Raw genomic sequence first — 10,632 nt, forward strand, 5'->3', positions numbered from 1 at the left:
GGTTTTGTTCCACTCTGGGCCAGTCATCAAGAGGTCTGGCCAGGAGGAATACCCATGGGTCCAACTTAAGCTCTCTATCAAAAACATCCTTCAAAAGTCCTACCACCCGTTTCCAAAAGTTCTGTGCTGCAGGGCATTCCCACCACATATGTATGTAGGATCCCTTCTGGCCACAGCCTCTCCAGCACAGGTCCGTGGGTGTTTTGCGCATTTTATATAACTTCACCGGGGTGGTGTACCACCGAAAAAGGGTTTTATATGCCTGTTCCTGCATGGAGACACATATCGACGAAGAGGCTGCTGCCTCCCAGATTTCCTGCCAGTCGACGCCTTCCAATTCCTCCCCCAAGTCCGCTTCCCACTGAGAGATATATGTGAGGTCACCACATTCCGTCGTGTGTGTACTCAGGTGTGTGTACAGAATGGAGATGAGGCTCCTGGGAAACCGTTCTTTGAGGCACATGGACTCGAAGAAGGTTGGCCGGCTCAGTGCACTAGCTTTAATCATAGGGGCCTGGGCGAAGTCTCTCACCTGGAGGTAGCGAAAGAAGTCGGCGGGGCGTAGGGTAGCCCTAGTCTTAAGTTCGTCGAATGTAACAACAGAGCCGCCTTCATAGAGGTGGCAGAGGCGCTGTACCCCTGTGCCTTCAATACCCCTAAAATCCCTAGCGTTTAATCCCGGCGGAAATGCCGTGTTTCTCAAGAAGGGTGTTAGGGGGGAAAGTCGGGGTGACAAACCATATTTGGTTGATGAGGCGTCCCAAAGTCTCAGAGAGTTCGCAATAGCTGGGCATGCGATGTGTGTCGATGGTCTACGGTCCCTTGGGACCCACATCAGAAATTGAGGCAAATCTGGTCTCGTGAGGGACGATTCCAAGTCCACCCACCGCCGTTCCCCTGGAGGGGAATGCCATAAGGCTAACTGTGTAAGTTGCGCTGCTTGGTAATAGAAGTGCAAATTAGGGAGGCCCAGGCCTCCTCTCGTCTTCGCTCGATAGAGAACGTTCCGAGAGGTCCTGGGTCTCCTGTTCTGCCAGATGAATTTCCCTATTGCCTGTTGGAGTGCGCCCAGGTCCGATTTGGTTACTTTAACTGGGAGGGCCTGGAACAAGAACAAAATCCTAGGGAGAATGTTCATCTTCACCGAGTGGATTCTACCGATCCATGAGATCGGTTTATCCAACCATTTCTCCATATCCGTCATTAACGTGCGGATCAGAGGCGTATAATTTTGTGTGAATAGTCGAGCAGGGTCTGCCGTTAACCACACCCCCAAATATTTTACATGATCCCTAACTGAGCGAATCTGGTATGTGTCGCCTATGGAGGTTATGTCCGGGTCAGGCATGCAAATCGGTAATGCGCAGGATTTGTGCATATTCACTTTGTATCCTGCCAGTCTACTATAGTCAGCTAGGACACCCGTTAACGCCCTCATAGACGGAAGTGGGTCAGCCAGGGTCAGTAAGATGTCGTCGGCGAAACCCGACACAACGTACTGATGGCCCCCCACCGAAATCCCATGGATGTCCGGGTTGTCTCGTATTGACTGCAGAAGGGGTTCTAGGGAGAGGATAAACAGCAGGGGAGACAAAGGGCATCCCTGTCTGGTGCCGTTTCCTAGGCTAAAGGGTGTCACCTTCGCCCCCGATATGCGAACCCGTGCTTTAACATTTGTATACATTGCTTGTACCGCAGTTATAAATGAGTCTGGTAGGCCAAAGTGTCGAAGGACTTCGAAAAGATAGGGCCATTTAACCCTATCAAAGGCCTTCTCGGCGTCGAGGGACAGAAACAATGTTGGGATTTTCCTATTCGCTTGCCTCCAGATGAGGTCAATGTTCCGCCGGGTATTTTCAAAAAGCTGCCGACCAGGTACGAAGCCAACCTGGTCAGGGTGTATCAGTGTCGTCAAGAAGGGGTTTAGTCGGTTGGCCAAGACCTTCGCCAAGATCTTGGAGTCGTGGTTGATCAGCGAGATCGGGCGGAAACCGCCCGGGTCGAGATCATCCTTACCCGGTTTAGGTAACAATACCACGTCCGCCAATGACATGTCTCTGTCCGGGGCACCACCCCCCATGAGGTCGTTAAACCACGACTCCAAGTGAGGTACTAGCTCCTCTCGGAAAGCTTTATAATAACTGCCCTCGAAACCGTCTGGACCTGGAGCTTTATTACCTTTCAGCATTGAAATTGCAACGTTTATCTCATCGGTAGTTATGCGTGCTCCAAGAGCCGCCGATTCACCTGCTTGCAGTTTTGGCAAAGCGAGACGAGACAGAAAGGCATGGGCATCGTACACTTCCCGTTGAGGGTCTGAAGCAGTCCCGGTGGAGTGGTTGTATAAGTTAGAGTAATATTCCGTGAAGACCCCTGCAATTTCAGTGGGGTCTGTACAGATTTTACCCGAAGCGTCTTTGATACGTGTGATATGCGAGTGTCCCTGTCTCGGGCGTAGGGCTCTGGCTAACAGAGTATCCATTTTATTGGATTTCTCATAAAAGGTCCGTCTGGACCAAGTCATGGCCCTAGCCGTGTCATCTATGAGTGTGTTGCGGACCGAGGATCTCAATCTCTGCACTTCCGCTAGCGTGACTGGCGACTGGAGGGCCTTATGCTTTTCTTCTGCTTTCCCTAATGCCTCCAGCTGTGCAGACAGCAGTTGCGTTTTGCGTTTTTTCTTTACTGTGGCCTCGCGAATTAATATACCCCTAATGACCGCTTTGTGAGCGGCCCATAGCGTAGCTGGTCTTACGTCAGTACACGCGTTTCTAGCGAAATATTCGAGCAGTTCTTTGCGGATAACCTCCACTATAACCGGGTCCTGTAGTAAAGAGGTGTTTAACTTCCAGGACCACGGGGAGGCCGCACACAACTTATCCAAAGTCAGCGTGACCTCCGCGTGGTCTGACCAGGTGATGGAACCGATAGCAGCGCCCGAAACCCTGGACGCGGCACTGGAATTAATCAGGAATGAGTCTATCCTAGAGTAAGTTTTGTGAGGTGCTGAGTAAAATGTATAATCTCGACCATCGGGGTGGTGTGCTCTCCAGATATCAATGAGGCCTGTGCGGTGTAGGAAGGTGCGGAGCAATTTGTCTTGGCGGCCACTCCCGTGAGACCTCGGGAGTCCGTCGCGCGGGCTTCTGTCCGCCGCAGGGCATGGGGTGGCGTTAAAGTCGCCCCCCACGATAACCATGCCGTGAGGCAGACCGTTTACGACCTGGGTCATGGTGTCCCAGAAGTCCACCGAGGGGTCGTTAGGGGCGTAAATATTTATAATATGGATGGCGTGAGAATACAGAGTTCCGGATATTAAAACAAAACGGCCACTCGGGTCCGTTGTGACAGTACCTACCCGAAGCGGGCATCTATGGTGTAAAAGCACCGCCACCCCATTCCTTTTGTTTAATGCCCTTGCTTCGTGGGTAGTCCTGTAAGTGTGGTCCCTGAGAGTGAACTTCGCCGATTTCGGAATATGTGTCTCCTGCAGGAGTGCAATGTCCGGATTTAAACGCTTAAGTTCCCTAAACATGAGGCGACGTTTATTCGGTGCGTTTAAGCCTTTGACGTTCAGGGATAATAGTTTCAAGGGCATTGATAGTGAATGAGGGAGAGGCTAAACCTATTGGCCATTTTCACCAAGTACCGGTGATAGACGGGTGGTATATAGAGTGGTGTCTCAGATTGTCTATCTATGCTCCCTGTGTCAGGGCCAAGCTCTGAGTCACCGCAGATTGAACCAACGCCTCCTTCCAAAGAGGGCACCATAAAACAGGGGGAAGGAGGGGGAGGAGGGCAAAAAGGGGAGAAGGGAGAGGGAAAAAGAAAAGTAAAAATAGAGAGAAAGAATAACGTACATAATAAACCCCTGGTCTTATTCGTAGCCAGGGACGAGTGGGGGCCTTGTATAGGCTCCCCCGGAGTCCGCATAAGGCTCCAGAGTCGCCCAGACATAGACCAACGAAAATATGGGCACCAACAGGGTGCCTAATCGATTAACTTTTGCATGAAAAACGATGTGACAATGGGCGAGACGTCTCGCGATCCCACCAAGGCCAGCCCGGACCCACAGTCCAACAGAGGGGCCCCAACCCCGCCCCACCCCCCTGTCCCGTGGATGACTCCGCATGCCTCCCCACCCCCGATCCCAGAGGGGATAACCCCCACCGACGGGGTCAGTGGGCGGGTGTGGGGGGGGGAGGGAGGGAGGAACAGCTAAAAATGCACCTCGGAGCAGGATGGGCGGTCCCGAGGGCAAGGGGCGTACGGTGAGGGGGGGGGGGAGGCAAATAAGACCCGGAATTGCCAGCGGGTCAGAATCAGGGCTGAGCCCGTATGAAAATATAACGCAAAACAACATGAGGCAGCGAACCTGGGGCGTCTAACCGCCTAAGGAGAGGGGTACAAAAAGTAAAATGATTTATCCTACCCGTCACCCCAAGGGGGTATCGCCTCCCTCGTTCTAGAACTAAAACTAGGGGGGGGGAACAGGTTTAATATGGCGCATTGCATAAAACGGGGGAGGGGAGAGGGGGTCATCGGTCACTAGGGCCGGGTTGCCGTATAGGCCTAATAATTAGAGGCGGAGAGATACCCCCTACACGTCCCGGCTCTAACCTCCCGAGCTCCGTAAACCTGGTATACACGATAGGGGGAACCCGACATGATTATCGTTCAGCGTAAAAATAACCATGCAAATTCGAATACCGCCAGCTCCCTCTTCCCCCACCTCCCGAATGAAAATCAAGGCGTCCCGGGTATAAAACATCAGAGCAGAGCATATTAAAGAACGACCATTAAAAGTAATGAGTATGCCCACGGCCGCCGTAAGTTTGTGATAGTCAATCAAGAAGGGCCGTTCGCCATCAAACCTTCGAACACTCCCCATCCCGGGGCCACAGAGGTGTAGACAGGGCAAGGGCCGGGTGAGGAGGGACGGTATGGGGGTGCAATAGCGTACATATGGGAGTGGGGGAAATCCCTAGCCCACCCCAATACTAGTGCCCCCCCCCCCCGATGGAAGGAAGAAAAACATTACTGGGCAATTCTATAAGGGGCCCCCGGGTCCCGGGTGAAAAAACAAAAGTGGGGAGGATGAGGGATTCCCGCAATCCCCCTCCCAAACAATAAGAGCCCACCCGGAATAGCTCACCGCTCTGGGCCACCGGCCGCTCACCCAATGCCGAGTTAGAGGATCCGAAATCATTCGCCTGCCGTGTACCACTCCCGAGGTAAGGCAGGGAGGACCTCCGCCGAAGACCTCAGAACCGCGAAACCCTCCGGTATACGAATCCCGAGCTCAGATAGGAACGCAGCCGGATCGCCATCAGCATGGAGGACTTTCGTGCGACCATTTTTGAAGGCCAATAGTCGAAAAGGGTGACCCCATGCATATTTAATGGATTCCATTTGTAAGATTTCCGTAACAGGACGCCAGTCTCGTCTTTTCTTCAAGGTGGCAGGGGTTAAGTCCTGATACAAAGCAAGGTCTGTCCCGTTATACATAATTGGGCCTTCTCTGCCACGTTTCATCAATGCTTCCTTTGTCTGGAAGGACAGAAATTTAATAATTACGTCTCTCGGTCTCTCATCATCCGCCCTCCTGGCACGAAGCGCCCGGTGAGCCCGCTCGATGTGCCATAGGTGTTCTGGCACATCGGGGAGAAGCGGTCTAAAGATCTTCGAGACCACTTCCACCAGGGACCCCTCTCCCTCCTGTTCCGGAAGGCCACGGAGGCGGATATTATTCCGCCGCGACCTGTTGCCAAGGTCATCTATCGCCGCTGCGGCCATCTGCAGTTGGGACGTTAAGGAGTTTATTTGTGCAGCGGACTCGTTGTGGGCCTGTACTGTAGACTCCATCCTTTGTTCGAGAGCCGCCGTCCTCGTACCCAGGGCTTGGATTTCGGCCTTCACTTCCGTCGTAGTGCGGACAATTTCTGTGGCCAGGTATGTGCGTACCTCCGATAGTTTGGCCAATATTTGGCTGGCCTCCGAGTCCAATGCCCCTGCAGCAGCACCGCTGCCGGGGCTCGCAGGAGAGGTAGGTGTCCCCGGGCCGTCCCGACCGCCCTCTTGGGTGGATAGCCTCGTGGCTCGTGAGGCCGCAAACATATCGGGGACCGAAGTCACCGATTCCGAGGGTTTTTTCACCGGTTTTCTTTGATTCCTCTTTTCCATCCCGGTCCCCTGCACTGGTGAGTCGGAAAATATATCGAAAAATATCGAATTTCAGCCTTTGTTAGCCGTTGGCACTGTGGTTACAGCGGAGCTCTAGCCAGACACGTCCAGCTCGCTCGGCTGCAGACCACGCCCCCAGTAAACTTTATTAAACTTGACTTTTTCACCACCAAAGTAGGGTGGATGGAGGTCACCATAATCAAAGTGATTATTTTCGGGACGATAGGTTTACTTTAATTGATTCTAGTAGGTGATCTGTTCTAGCAGGTGATCCGTATGTGAGGACATTTCTCTTTTTCAAAAGTAAGTTGATGATATGACTAAACTGTATATATTAAAATTGAAGATTATGCTAGTTTTAGTGTACAGATAATCTTAATTTTAATAATGACAGGAGACGAGTATTTTGCATAATCTTTCTTTACTAACTCCATAGCAGCAAAGAAAAGAGTGACATAACTTTTAACCAATCACAATATAGAATAGGGTATAAGAGGTGTGACCTATGACATCATTTCCTCTTTAAAATTGCGACATCACAAGGTAATAATGTAGAAATAACAGAACATTAGAAAAGTCCATAAAATAAGAAACTGGAAACTCAATCAGAATAAAATGAACCGGAACAGATAGAATGCAGATGAAGGCATCCCATTTTCAAACGATGGTCTCGCTAGACCTGATGATAAATCTCTTGATGCGATGATGACGACATCTTGTATGGAGACTTTAATGATTCCGTGTAACTTCTGTTTAAGCTGAAACGAGAGTATAAGGTGCGTTAGAGTCCAGAAATGATTGTCTAAAACAATGAGTGTCTGTCCCGTAATTCAACTCAATATTGACTAATAAAATGTGAATAAACTAAACGTCCTCCCATAATGGTGTTAAATAAGTATCCCACCCCAAACAGTATACATATAGAACCATAAGTGAATGAAAATAAGGCATTGAAACAAGTGTTACCGAGTTAGGCATTATACCCCCATATGAGAGAGCCAAGTGTCATAAGTAGAGGTGAAGATGAAAGGGAGGGAAGAACGAAAGAGAACAGGGAGGGAAAATACTCGCCTCCTGTCATTATTAAAATTAAGATTATCTGTACACTAAAGCTAGCTTAATCTTCAATTTTATCACATGACAGGAGGCTTCGTATTTTGCAATTTCAACGCTGTGAAAGAAAAGAAAAAGCTGGGTTATCAAGAGGACGAAAGTAGAATGTCCTAAAGGTAGATTCTCTGGTCCAGTCCGCTGCTCGTAAGATGTCCGAAAGGGACGCGCCTGCCGCATAAGCGGAAGAGGCCGCTGCCCCACGCACGGAGTGTGCTCCGAAAGCTTGGTCAATACCGGCAAGGGATAATAGCCATCTAACCCATCTGGCCAGTGTAGTGACCGAAACCGGACCATAAGGGCGGACGTAAGAGATGAGAAGCTGATGAGTGGAAGGCTGCCGCAACGTCGCGGTGGCTTCCATGTGATTGACGGAGGGTTGAGACCACGCAGAGTTGAGGGTCAGAAGGGAAGAAAGGGTAGAAAACCGAGTGAGAGTGCGATGTGAGATACGAAAGGTGACACCCGCCGGACAGAAGGTAAACGCGTTGGCGTCAAAGGCGCGTACGTCCAATGCCCGTCGGAAAGAAACCAGACAGAGCAGGAGGGTGAATTTTGCGGTAAGCTGGCGGAGGGACAGTTCTTCGTTGGGAGGCCAATTTTGTAAGAATTGGAGGACCACACCAACGTCCCAAAGTCTAGAGTATTTGGGTTTCGGGGGGTGCCGTAGGCGCATGCCGCGGAGCAGTCTGCAGATGAGCGGGTCCTTACCAACAGGAGTCCCCTGAGTCGGAGTATGAGCCGCTGAGATGGCCGACCGTACCACATTGATGGAACGGTATGATTTTCCGGCAGTGAAGAGTGAGGTCAGGAAATTCATGATGGAGTGAGTAGGTGCAGTAAAGGGATTGAGGTCCCGTCCCACACACCAACTTTTCCAGGAATCCCATGCTGATAAGTAGCACCTCCTTGTTCCTGGTGCCCATGAATCCCATAGCAGGTCCTTAGTTTCCTGCGATAATTCCTCGGTTCTCCAGGAGCCCCGGAAAGAGTCCAGGCCACAAGGGGCAAGCGTTCCTGCAGGACTAGTGGGTGAGGTAGGCCCAATGGGCTCCTGAGGATGGTTGGGGCATCTGGTAGGAGGAGGGGATCTTCGATTGAAAGTTCCAGAAGGTCCGGGTACCATGGCTGGCTCTGCCAGAGCGGCGTGATGAGAATTATTCTCACTCCCTGTAGACGGATCCGGTGAAGGACCCTCGTTATCATTGCGAAAGGAGGGAATGCGTAGGCACCGTCCCTTGGCCATTGTTGGAGAAACGCGTCCGTTGCGAGGCTCTCTGGGTCTGGGAGCCAGCTGAAGAAAACCTCTGTCTGTCGATTGTTGCGGGACGCAAATAGGTCTATGGAGAGAGGGCCCCTCTGTGCATCCAGTAGCGCGAAAATATGAGGGTCTAGCTGCCAATCGCTGGCGTCCCGCCAGTGGCGTGAGTACCAATCCGCCGTCGTATTGGAGTCTCCTGGTAAGTGCTCTGCCAGCAAGGTGATGTTGCGTGGAAGGCAGTAGTCGAAGATCTCTTTTGTGATCGAGAACGAGTGCCTCCAAGGCGGTTGATGTATCTGACCGCTGAGACATTGTCCATGCGGAGTAGGATGCAGCAGTTGGATCGATCCTTTGCCAGGCTGCGAATGGCGAAGGTTCCGGCCAAGAGTTCCAGGCAATTTATGTGCATCGAGAGCTCTTCTGAAGTCCAGACTCCTCCTGTGGAGGTGGTTCTGTCTGTTGCTCCCCAGCCTGAACGACTGGCATCCGATTCCAGCACGAAGTCTGGCTGGTTCCTGAATATGGCCCTGCCATTCCAAGCCTGCATGCAGTTCAGCCACCAGTGTAGTTCTTCCCGAACCTCGGCCGACATTGGAACCGGTTGGTCGTATGTTGGTTGCCTGCGAAGGAAACTTGCCTTGATGCGCTGCATGGCCCTGTAGTGCAGGGGTCCGGGAAAAATGGCCTGGATGGATGCGGAGAGAAGGCCCACAATCCGTGCCAGTAATCGTAGGGGTATGGTAGTCCGACGAAGAACTTTTCGGATCTCCCTGCGGATTGCCGTAATTTTGGTAGCCGGGAGGTGGAGAGTGCATGATGTGGAGTCTATTACGAATCCGAGGAATTGGACTGATTGAGCCGGGGTCAATGCGGACTTGGGACGGTTGACAACAAAGCCCAGAGAGTCCAAAAGGTGTAGTGTGTTTTCCGTGTGTCTCCGCAGAGTCTCTGCATCCTCGTCAAAGATCAGGATGTCGTTGAGATAGATGATGCATCTTATGCCTTGGGATCTGAGCTTCGCCACTACTGGCTTCATAATCTTGGTAAAGCACCACGGGGCCGAACTGAGGCCAAACGGGAGACAGGTGAACTGCCAGGGAATCCCGTGCTAGAAGAAGCGGAGGTAGGGACGGCTGCTTCGGTGTACCTGAATGGTAACGTCTTTGAGGTCCAGACGAGTGAACCAGTCGTCGCGTCGAAGCAAGTCCCGGAGAAGATGTATACCTTCCATTTTGAAATGACGGTATACCACGTGAGAATTGAGCTCCCTGAGATTGATAACAGGGTGAAATTCGCCGGTTTTCTTCCTGACCAGGAAGATATTGCTGTAGAAACCGGTGGCATCCGGAGCCGGTTGGATGGCACCCTTGGAGCGAAGTTCTCGGAGTTGCGCGTCTATGAGGCGGGCATCTGCTCGTGTAGTCTGGATCAGACGTGGAGGGGCCAGCTGGAGCGGGGTCGAGTCGAACTCTATTCGATAGCCCTGCAACGTCTGGAGTATCCACGCGTCTGAAGATAGTTCTTTCGAGTTCTGGAAAAAAAGAGAAACACGACCTGCGATATGACAGGAGGTTAGTGTCAGGGTACCTGAGGTCTCTACCTCTAAAAGAGGTAGAGACTTAGTAGTTTATCCGTCCAAACGAGCTGTTTCCTTCGTTCCTCGCGGTTCATCCAGTCACTTAAACACCGACCGCGAGGAATCCACGTCCTTTTCTAGCGGGACGCTCAATACGTGACGTCATGACGCTATCACGAGCGACCTGCCACTCAAGTGTCCGATATCCAATCGGTACTTGTCAGAGGCGTGTCTACCATCCGGAGCCAGGGTATTTAAGCTTACTTCTCACTTCAGCTCATTGCCCTGTCGTGGTTCTAGCTTGTCTAGTCACTCAGTGCTCTGGTATTCTAGTTTGCTCTATTGGTTTTGACTCGGCTTGTTGTACTACCCTGCTTATCTCTGTTATCCCTTGACCCGGCTTGTCTCTCGCTTATCTGTCTTCTCGTTCCCTCGACCTCGGCTTGTCTCTGACTATTCTCTATTACTCTCGGTACGTTAGTCCGGCCATTCTAAGGCCCGG

The sequence above is a fragment of the Pelobates fuscus genome, chromosome 10, assembly GCF_036172605.1.
Source record: "Pelobates fuscus isolate aPelFus1 chromosome 10, aPelFus1.pri, whole genome shotgun sequence".
Lineage (NCBI taxonomy): Eukaryota > Metazoa > Chordata > Amphibia > Anura > Pelobatidae > Pelobates > Pelobates fuscus.